At 54.1% G+C, this 10,000-nt stretch overlaps 1 non-coding gene across 1 annotated transcript; it reads left to right on the forward strand.

Moving 5' to 3' along the window:
- The first annotated feature begins 7,754 nt into the window (after positions 1–7,754).
- LOC145656709 (18S ribosomal RNA) lies at positions 7,755–9,593 on the forward strand. The gene has a single exon (XR_014122305.1). It is a non-coding gene; the product is annotated as an 18S ribosomal RNA (ribosomal RNA).
- Positions 9,594–10,000: the final 407 nt, after the last annotated feature.

The raw sequence follows: 10,000 nt of genomic DNA on the forward strand, positions 1-10,000 counted from the left end.
AAGGCACAAAGTGAATGAAGTGTGCCCAGGCCCAGAGCTACTTTGCTGGGCATGACTGTGTTTGACCTCTTGGGCCTGGAAGTCTGGTAGTAGTAGTAGTAGTAGTAGTAGTAGTAGTAGTAGTAGTATGATTTAAAGGTACAAAGTGAATGAAGTGTGCCCAGGCCCAGAGCTACTTTGCTGGGCATGACTGTGTTTGACCTCTTGGGCCTGGAAGTCTATTTCTAGGCTTATATAAAGGGTCAAACTTCTTGAAGTGTGCCCAGGCCCAGAGCTACTTTGCTGGGCATGACTGTGTTTGACCTCTTGGGTCTGGAAGTCTGGTGGTAGTAGTAGTAGTATGATTTAAAGGCACAAAGTGATTGAAGTGTGCCCAGGCCCAGAGCTACTTTGCTGGGCATGAATGTGTTTGAACTCTTGGGCCTGGAAGTCTGGTAGTAGTAGTATGATTTAAAGGCACAAAGTGATTGAAGTGTGCCCAGGCCCAGAGCTACTTTGCTGGGCATGACTGTGTTTGACCTCTTGGGCCTGGAAGTCTGGTGGTAGTAGTAGTATGATTTAAAGGCACAAAGTGATTGAAGTGTGCCCAGGCCCAGAGCTACTTTGCTGGGCATGAATGTGTTTGAACTCTTGGGCCTGGAAGTCTGGTAGTAGTAGTAGTAGTAGTAGTAGTAGTAGTAGTAGTAGTAGTAGTATGATTTAAAGGTACAAAGTGAATGAAGTGTGCCCAGGCCCAGAGCTACTTTGCTGGGCATGACTGTGTTTGACGTCTTGGGCCTGGAAGTCTGGTAGTAGTAGTATGATTTAAAGGTACAAAGTGAATGAAGTGTGCCCAGGCCCAGAGCTACTTTGCTGGGCATGACTGTGTTTGACCTCTTGGCTCTGGAAGTCTATTTCTAGGCTTATATAAAGGGTCAAACTTCTTGAAGTGTGCCCAGGCCCAGAGCTACTTTGCTGGGCATGACTGTGTTTGACCTCTGGGGCCTGGAAGTCTGGTAGTAGTAGTATGATTTAAAGGCACAAAGTGATTGAAGTGTGCCCAGGCCCAGAGCTACTTTGCTGGGCATGACTGTGTTTGACCTCTTGGGCCTGGAAGTCTGGTAGTAGTAGTAGTAGTAGTAGTAGTAGTAGTAGTAGTAGTATGATTTAAAGGTACAAAGTGAATGAAGTGTGCCCAGGCCCAGAGCTACTTTGCTGGGCATGACTGTGTTTGACGTCTTGGGCCTGGAAGTCTGGTAGTAGTAGTATGATTTAAAGGTACAAAGTGAATGAAGTGTGCCCAGGCCCAGAGCTACTTTGCTGGGCATGACTGTGTTTGACCTCTTGGCTCTGGAAGTCTATTTCTAGGCTTATATAAAGGGTCAAACTTCTTGAAGTGTGCCCAGGCCCAGAGCTACTTTGCTGGGCATGACTGTGTTTGACCTCTGGGGCCTGGAAGTCTGGTAGTAGTAGTATGATTTAAAGGCACAAAGTGATTGAAGTGTGCCCAGGCCCAGAGCTACTTTGCTGGGCATGAATGTGTTTGAACTCTTGGGCCTGGAAGTCTATTTCTAGGCTTATATAAAGGGTCAAACTTCTTGAAGTGTGCCCAGGCCCAGAGCTACTTTGCTGGGCATGACTGTGTTTGACCTCTTGGGCCTGGAAGTCTGGTAGTAGTAGTAGTAGTAGTAGTAGTAGTAGTAGTAGTAGTAGTAGTATGATTTAAAGGTACAAAGTGAATGAAGTGTGCCCAGGCCCACAGCTACTTTGCTGGGCATGACTGTGTTTGACCTCTTGGGCCTGAAAGTCTATTTCTAGGCTTATATAAAGGGTCAAACTTCTTGAAGTGTGCCCAGGCCCAGAGCTACTTTGCTGGGCATGACTGTGTTTGACCTCTGGGGCCTGGAAGTCTGGTAGTAGTAGTATGATTTAAAGACACAAAGTGATTGAAGTGTGCCCAGGCCCAGAGCTACTTTGCTGGGCATGAATGTGTTTGAACTCTTGGGCCTGGAAGTCTGGTAGTAGTAGTATGATTTAAAGGTACAAAGTGAATGAAGTGTGCCCAGGCCCAGAGCTACTTTGCTGTGCATGACTGTGTTTGACCTCTTGGCTCTGGAAGTCTATTTCTAGGCTTATATAAAGGGTCAAACTTCTTGAAGTGTGCCCAGGCCCAGAGCTACTTTGCTGGGCATGACTGTGTTTGACCTCTGGGGCCTGGAAGTCTGGTAGTAGTAGTATGATTTAAAGGCACAAAGTGATTGAAGTGTGCCCAGGCCCAGAGCTACTTTGCTGGGCATGATTCTGTGACCTCTTGGGTCTGGAAATGTGGTACTTTGAAGGATTAAAAGAGTGAAACGGTCTGAAGTGTGCGCAGGTGTAAAGCAACCTTGCTAGGCATGAAGGTGTGACCTCCAGGGCCTGGAAGTCTGGTGGTAGTAGTAGTATGATTTAAAGGCACAAAGTGATTGAAGTGTGCCCAGGCCCAGAGCTACTTTGCTGGGCATGACTGTGTTTGACCTCTTGGGCCTGGAAGTCTGGTGGTAGTAGTAGTATGATTTAAAGGCACAAAGTGATTGAAGTGTGCCCAGGCCCAGAGCTACTTTGCTGGGCATGACTGTGTTTGACCTCTTGGCTCTGGAAGTCTATTTCTAGGCTTATATAAAGGGTCAAACTTCTTGAAGTGTGCCCAGGCCCAGAGCTACTTTGCTGGGCATGACTGTGTTTGACCTCTGGGGCCTGGAAGTCTGGTAGTAGTAGTATGATTTAAAGGCACAAAGTGATTGAAGTGTGCCCAGGCCCAGAGCTACTTTGCTGGGCATGAATGTGTTTGAACTCTTGGGCCTGGAAGTCTATTTCTAGGCTTATATAAAGGGTCAAACTTCTTGAAGTGTGCCCAGGCCCAGAGCTACTTTGCTGGGCATGACTGTGTTTGACCTCTTGGGCCTGGAAGTCTGGTAGTAGTAGTAGTAGTAGTAGTAGTAGTAGTAGTAGTAGTAGTAGTATGATTTAAAGGTACAAAGTGAATGAAGTGTGCCCAGGCCCACAGCTACTTTGCTGGGCATGACTGTGTTTGACCTCTTGGGCCTGAAAGTCTATTTCTAGGCTTATATAAAGGGTCAAACTTCTTGAAGTGTGCCCAGGCCCAGAGCTACTTTGCTGGGCATGACTGTGTTTGACCTCTGGGGCCTGGAAGTCTGGTAGTAGTAGTATGATTTAAAGACACAAAGTGATTGAAGTGTGCCCAGGCCCAGAGCTACTTTGCTGGGCATGAATGTGTTTGAACTCTTGGGCCTGGAAGTCTGGTAGTAGTAGTATGATTTAAAGGTACAAAGTGAATGAAGTGTGCCCAGGCCCAGAGCTACTTTGCTGTGCATGACTGTGTTTGACCTCTTGGCTCTGGAAGTCTATTTCTAGGCTTATATAAAGAGTCAAACTTCTTGAAGTGTGCCCAGGCCCAGAGCTACTTTGCTGGGCATGACTGTGTTTGACCTCTGGGGCCTGGAAGTCTGGTAGTAGTAGTATGATTTAAAGGCACAAAGTGATTGAAGTGTGCCCAGGCCCAGAGCTACTTTGCTGGGCATGATTCTGTGACCTCTTGGGTCTGGAAATGTGGTACTTTGAAGGATTAAAAGAGTGAAACGGTCTGAAGTGTGCGCAGGTGTAAAGCAACCTTGCTAGGCATGAAGGTGTGACCTCCAGGGCCTGGAAGTCTGGTGGTAGTAGTAGTATGATTTAAAGGCACAAAGTGATTGAAGTGTGCCCAGGCCCAGAGCTACTTTGCTGGGCATGACTGTGTTTGACCTCTTGGGCCTGGAAGTCTGGTGGTAGTAGTAGTATGATTTAAAGGCACAAAGTGATTGAAGTGTGCCCAGGCCCAGAGCTACTTTGCTGGGCATGAATGTGTTTGAACTCTTGGGCCTGGAAGTCTATTTCTAGGCTTATATAAAGGGTCAAACATCTTGAAGTGTGCCCAGGCCCAGAGCTACTTTGCTGTGCATGACTGTGGTTGACCTCTTGGCCCTGGAAGTCTGGTGGTAGTAGTAGTATGATTTAAAGGCACAAAGTGAATGAAGTGTGCCCAGGCCCAGAGCTACTTTGCTGGGCATGAATGTGTTTGAACTCTTGGGCCTGGAAGTCTGGTAGTAGTAGTAGTAGTAGTAGTAGTAGTAGTAGTAGTATGATTTAAAGGCACAAAGTGCTTGAAGTGTGCCCAGGCCCAGAGCTACTTTGCTGTGCATGACTGTGTGACCTCTTGGCCCTGGAATTCTGGTGGTAGTAGTAGTAGTAGTAGTATGATTTAAAGGTACAAAGTGAATGAAGTGTGCCCAGGCCCAGAGCCAGGCCTGGGCAGCAGGGGGCGCTCCTGGCCATGCCCAGCGAGTTTCGTGCGAATCGGACCTGGTCCGGAAGAGATACGAAGGGAAAACTCATTACTCGTCGGGGTGGCACATCCAGGCTCTCGACCCTCCCAAAGCGTCCGACCAGGGTGCACCCTGCCGGGCATGGTTAGCCGCCAGCCCCCTTCCTGGAGGTCTGGTTGGCACGGGGTTTTGATTTATCGGTTTCATATCTCTGGGCTCCTTGGGAGCAGAAAGTCGGTTGAGGGCCCTTTGGAAAGAGCCGGGGCTGCCGTTTAACGCTGTCCAAGCGGCAGGCGAAGCGCACCCACCGTTTTTACGCTATGATTTTTTAAAACCGCCGGGGCGGCAAACACAGGGCCGGTCGGGTTTGAAGACGAATATCTCTTCGGCCCTTGGGAGGAGAGAAGCAGCGCGGGTCACCTTTGAACGCGCTCGCTGCCAGGAACGTCTGGCGTAAAAGTTTCGTGGGAATCGGACGTTCCTAGGCTGAGAAGCGAGCGCCCGCCCTCGGGCGGTCGGGGGCCCCTTTCTCATTCCCCGTCTGGGCTAAAAATACGAGGTCGGACCCGATGGACTCGGGAGACTGGAGAGTACCAGGGAGACCCTGGAAGCAGGCGACCCGACCCACGCTTCGCTGTCTCCTCGGCCCTCGGGAGTAGAAGCGCGGGGACGGTGGCGTGGGCAGCAGGGGGCGCTCCTGGCCATGCCCAGCGAGTTTCGTGCGAATCGGACCTGGTCCGGAAGAGATACGAAGGGAAAACTCATTACTCGTCGGGGTGGCACATCCAGGCTCTCGACCCTCCCAAAGCGTCCGACCAGGGTGCACCCTGCCGGGCATGGTTAGCCGCCAGCCCCCTTCCTGGAGGTCTGGTTGGCACGGGGTTTTGATTTATCGGTTTCATATCTCTGGGCTCCTTGGGAGCAGAAAGTCGGTTGAGGGCCCTTTGGAAAGAGCCGGGGCTGCCGTTTAACGCTGTCCAAGCGGCAGGCGAAGCGCACCCACCGTTTTTACGCTATGATTTTTTAAAACCGCCGGGGCGGCAAACACAGGGCCGGTCGGGTTTGAAGACGAATATCTCTTCGGCCCTTGGGAGGAGAGAAGCAGCGCGGGTCACCTTTGAACGCGCTCGCTGCCAGGAACGTCTGGCGTAAAAGTTTCGTGGGAATCGGACGTTCCTAGGCTGAGAAGCGAGCGCCCGCCCTCGGGCGGTCGGGGGCCCCTTTCTCATTCCCCGTCTGGGCTAAAAATACGAGGTCGGACCCGATGGACTCGGGAGACTGGAGAGTACCAGGGAGACCCTGGAAGCAGGCGACCCGACCCACGCTTCGCTGTCTCCTCGGCCCTCGGGAGTAGAAGCGCGGGGACGGTGGCGTGGGCAGCAGGGGGCGCTCCTGGCCATGCCCAGCGAGTTTCGTGCGAATCGGACCTGGTCCGGAAGAGATACGAAGGGAAAACTCATTACTCGTCGGGGTGGCACATCCAGGCTCTCGACCCTCCCAAAGTGTCCGACCAGGGTGCACCCTGCCGGGCTAAGAGAACAGCCAGGTGAACCCTGGAGGTTCCGAACTCCAGACCCCTGGACCCGACGGCTCAGTCCGCCTCAGGTGCACTACAGAGGTCCTCGGGCTGTCCCTGAGTGCATTAAAACGGAAATCAGAATTACTCCCCCGGGTGGCACTTCCAGGCTCTCGACCCTCCCAAAGTGTCCGACCAGGGTGCACCCTGCTGGGCATGGTTAGCCGCCAGCCCCCTTCCTGGAGGTCTGGTTGGCACGGGGTTTTGCAAATAGGTCCCGTCGGGTATATGGGAGAGCAAAGAGAATCAATGGGGTCCAAGCACTAAATTCATCCAGTGGCGTTCTCTGGAAGCCCAAGGGGAGTCCGAGGGGTGTTCGGCCGGCAAGGGGAGCTCTCCCTCGGACACATGATCAAACGCCTGTCCCCTACCGGAAAGTGGTGTGCTCTGGATGCCCCCCCCCCCCCCCATCCCCCGAGGGGGGTGCTTATCCCGCGAGGGGAGCCCTCCTCGGGTTAAGTGAACCATCATGCCGATTCCCCTATGGAAGTGGGCACATCCAGGCACACAGTCTGCTTTGCTCTCCCCGACCCGAGTGCGTCTGTTGGGCTGAGTGTACGCCCAGGCAACTGGATCCAATGGCTCAGTCCGCCGCAGCGTGCTTCGACGATGGGTCGTACAGCCATGCCACCAGGGTGGGCGTGTTTGTAAATGTACCAGTGGATTCTCGTCGGCCTGCCACATCCATGGTATCGACCCACCAGGCCTGTCCGACCAGGGGTTGACCCTGGACGGGCACGGTCTGTGGTTTGGCCCTTGTCCTAGATGAAATCGGGCACGGGGTTTTCTGGCCAGGTACCATCGGGTTACTGGGAGAGCGGCTTCGGTCTCCAGGTGAGACCAATGGTGAAGCAGCACGAGGCAATGGAGAGCATGCAAAGCGATGGGGAAGCCATGCACGGCAATGGCCACGAAAAAAAAAAAAAAATCACCACGGAAGGAACGTGAAGAACAAGGAGGAGTGTAGTGACACTGCCCAAAGCTGCCCGGTGTTGCAGGGGTCTATTGGTGTGTTGCTTCCTTGTTTGGTAGAGTGGAGTACCAGACCCGCCAGGGGTAGGCAAACCATTCCCCCTACGGTAAGTGAGGAGCCAGCCATTTGACGAGCGGGTGTCCACGTGTACGGGTGCGAGCGCTATCCCCCCACACGGGGTTAGGCCACGGCCTTAGGTGGACGTCTGCCGACCAGCCCCGGCTGATCCAGAACTTCTGATGTGGAGAGCGGTTTTGACAGATCCTCCCTGGTTCTAGCGGGTCAAGCCTCTGATGGGGGGTGGGGGTTATTTGTAACCCATCCCAGAACTCTCTGGGGGAGACTCAGACGGCCAGTCTGTCTACTCAGTTGTCCTATACTGGTGTCTGTGGTTTGGGAGGAAGGGAGTGCCCTGCTTTGTTGGCCTCCTCTTCAAACCTACCTGGGCCCACGAATCACTCTTCTTGGTTACATCACGAAACGTAGGTTGAGCGAGGCTAGGGGGGAGGGAATTCGACGAGGTCTTTCCCTTGTCCCCCCACCAGCGGCCCACGAAAATCAAAACGGCGTGAAGAGAGGGAACGCCGAAAGCACCTGGAGTCGGCCGTCCGCACCTCCGGAGGAGGTGGACGGGGTACGGTGCGGGCATGACCGGATGGGACAGCTTTGCATCAAGGTGAGAGGTCGGCGTCCGAAGGCCAGAGGGCGGTGCGCGAGCACGTTTACACTGGCCGCGGAAGCTGTCCTGGGTAGCCCTGTATGGCGTCTGGACCTGACGGCGCACGCACTTACAACCCGCTGCTTCCTAGCCCCCGGAAGGGGAGGCGGATGTCACTCGTGGTTCATCCCAGACCACGGTGCAAACTACCTGGTTGATCCTGCCAGTAACATATGCTTGTCTCAAAGATTAAGCCATGCAGGTCTAAGTGCACACGGCCGGTACAGTGAAACTGCGAATGGCTCATTAAATCAGTTATGGTTCCTTTGATCGCTCCACACGTTACTCGGATAACTGTGGTAATTCTAGAGCTAATACATGCAAACGAGCGCTGACCCTTCGGGGGATGCGTGCATTTATCAGACCCAAAACCCATCCGGGGGGCTCGGGCCCCCCGGCCGCTTTGGTGACTCTAGATAACCTCGGGCCGATCGCGCGCCCTCCGCGGCGGCGACGTCTCATTCGAATGTCTGCCCTATCAACTTTCGATGGTACCATAGTCGGCTACCATGGTGACCACGGGTAACGGGGAATCAGGGTTCGATTCCGGAGAGGGAGCCTGAGAAACGGCTACCACATCCAAGGAAGGCAGCAGGCGCGCAAATTACCCATTCCCGACACGGGGAGGTAGTGACGAAAAATAACGATACAGGTCTCTTTCGAGGCCCTGTAATCGGAATGAGCGTATCCTAAACCCATGGGTGAGGACCCATTGGAGGGCAAGTCTGGTGCCAGCAGCCGCGGTAATTCCAGCTCCAATAGCGTATATTAAAGTTGCTGCAGTTAAAAAGCTCGTAGTTGGATGTCGGGAGTGGGCTGGCGGTCCGCCGCGAGGCGTGCCACCGCCTGTCTCAGACCCTGTCTCCCGGTGCCCCCCGGATGCCCTTGGCTGGGTGTCCGGACGGGGCTCGGAGCGTTTACTTTGAAAAAATTAGAGTGTTCAAAGCGGGCCCGCTTCTCGCCTGAATACCTGAGCTAGGAATAATGGAATAGGACTCCGGTTCTATTTTGTGGGTTTCCTGAACCAGGGCCATGATTAAGAGGGACGGCCGGGGGCATTCGTATTGCGCCGCTAGAGGTGAAATTCTTGGACCGGCGCAAGACGGACGAAAGCGAAAGCATTTGCCAAGAATGTTTTCATTAATCAAGAACGAAAGTCGGAGGTTCGAAGACGATCAGATACCGTCGTAGTTCCGACCGTAAACTATGCCGACCCGCGATCCGGCGGCGTTATTCCCATGACCCGCCGGGCAGCGTGAGGGAAACCACGAGTCTGTGGGTTCCGGGGGGAGTATGGTTGCAAAGCTGAAACTTAAAGGAATTGACGGAAGGGCACCACCAGGAGTGGAGCCTGCGGCTTAATTTGACTCAACACGGGAAACCTCACCCGGCCCGGACACGGAAAGGATTGACAGATTGATAGCTCTTTCTCGATTCTGTGGGTGGTGGTGCATGGCCGTTCTTAGTTGGTGGAGCGATTTGTCTGGTTAATTCCGATAACGAACGAGACTCCGGCATGCTAAATAGTTACGCGGCCCTCCGCGGTCGGCGTCAAACTTCTTAGAGGGACAAGTGGCGTTCAGCCACGCGAGATGGAGCAATAACAGGTCTGTGATGCCCTTAGATGTCCGGGGCTGCACGCGCGCCACAATGGTTGGATCAGCGTGTGCCTACCCTACACCGAGAGGTGCGGGTAATCCGCTGAACCCCATTCGTGATGGGGACTGGGGATTGCAATTATTCCCCATGAACGAGGAATTCCCAGTAAGCGCGGGTCATAAGCTCGCGTTGATTAAGTCCCTGCCCTTTGTACACACCGCCCGTCGCTACTACCGATCGGATGGTTTAGTGAGGTCCTCGGATCGGCCCCGCCGGGGCTCCTCGCGGGCCTTGGCGGAGCGCCGAGAAGTCGATCAAACTTGACTATCTAGAGGAAGTAAAAGTCGTAACAAGGTTTTCGTAGGTGAACCTGCGAAAGGATCATTAACGGGTAACGCTGTCCGGCGTGCCTCCTCTCCCGACCCCCTCGACTTCGCCGTCCCCCCGCGTCGGGGCCCAGGGTCGAAAGGGTCTTCGGGGTTGCTGTTACACGTGGTCGCTTGCAGGTCAGGCTGGACAGAAGGCATAAAGGAGGAGCCTAGTCCCTCCCACCCCTTCCTCGTCCTCCGCCTCTTCCTCCGCGTCGTCCTTCAGCACCCCCCCCCCGCAGGCCCCGGTATTCTCTGGGTTCCAGCGCGAGAGACGCGTCGTTCAAAAAACTCGGCGTCCCCGCTCGTCGGGCGAAGGCCGGTTTCCCCTCACCTTGCCGGCAGGAGAAGCGCCTGCGAGTCGAGCGGGTCGTACGGGTCCGTCCCGCGCCCTCCCTCTCGCTCGCACGGCCGCTGCCTCCGTCC

The sequence above is a fragment of the Electrophorus electricus genome, unplaced genomic scaffold (assembly GCF_041902795.1).
Source record: "Electrophorus electricus isolate QZ-2024a unplaced genomic scaffold, ASM4190279v1 Scaffold88, whole genome shotgun sequence".
Classification (NCBI taxonomy): Eukaryota; Metazoa; Chordata; class Actinopteri; order Gymnotiformes; family Gymnotidae; genus Electrophorus; species Electrophorus electricus.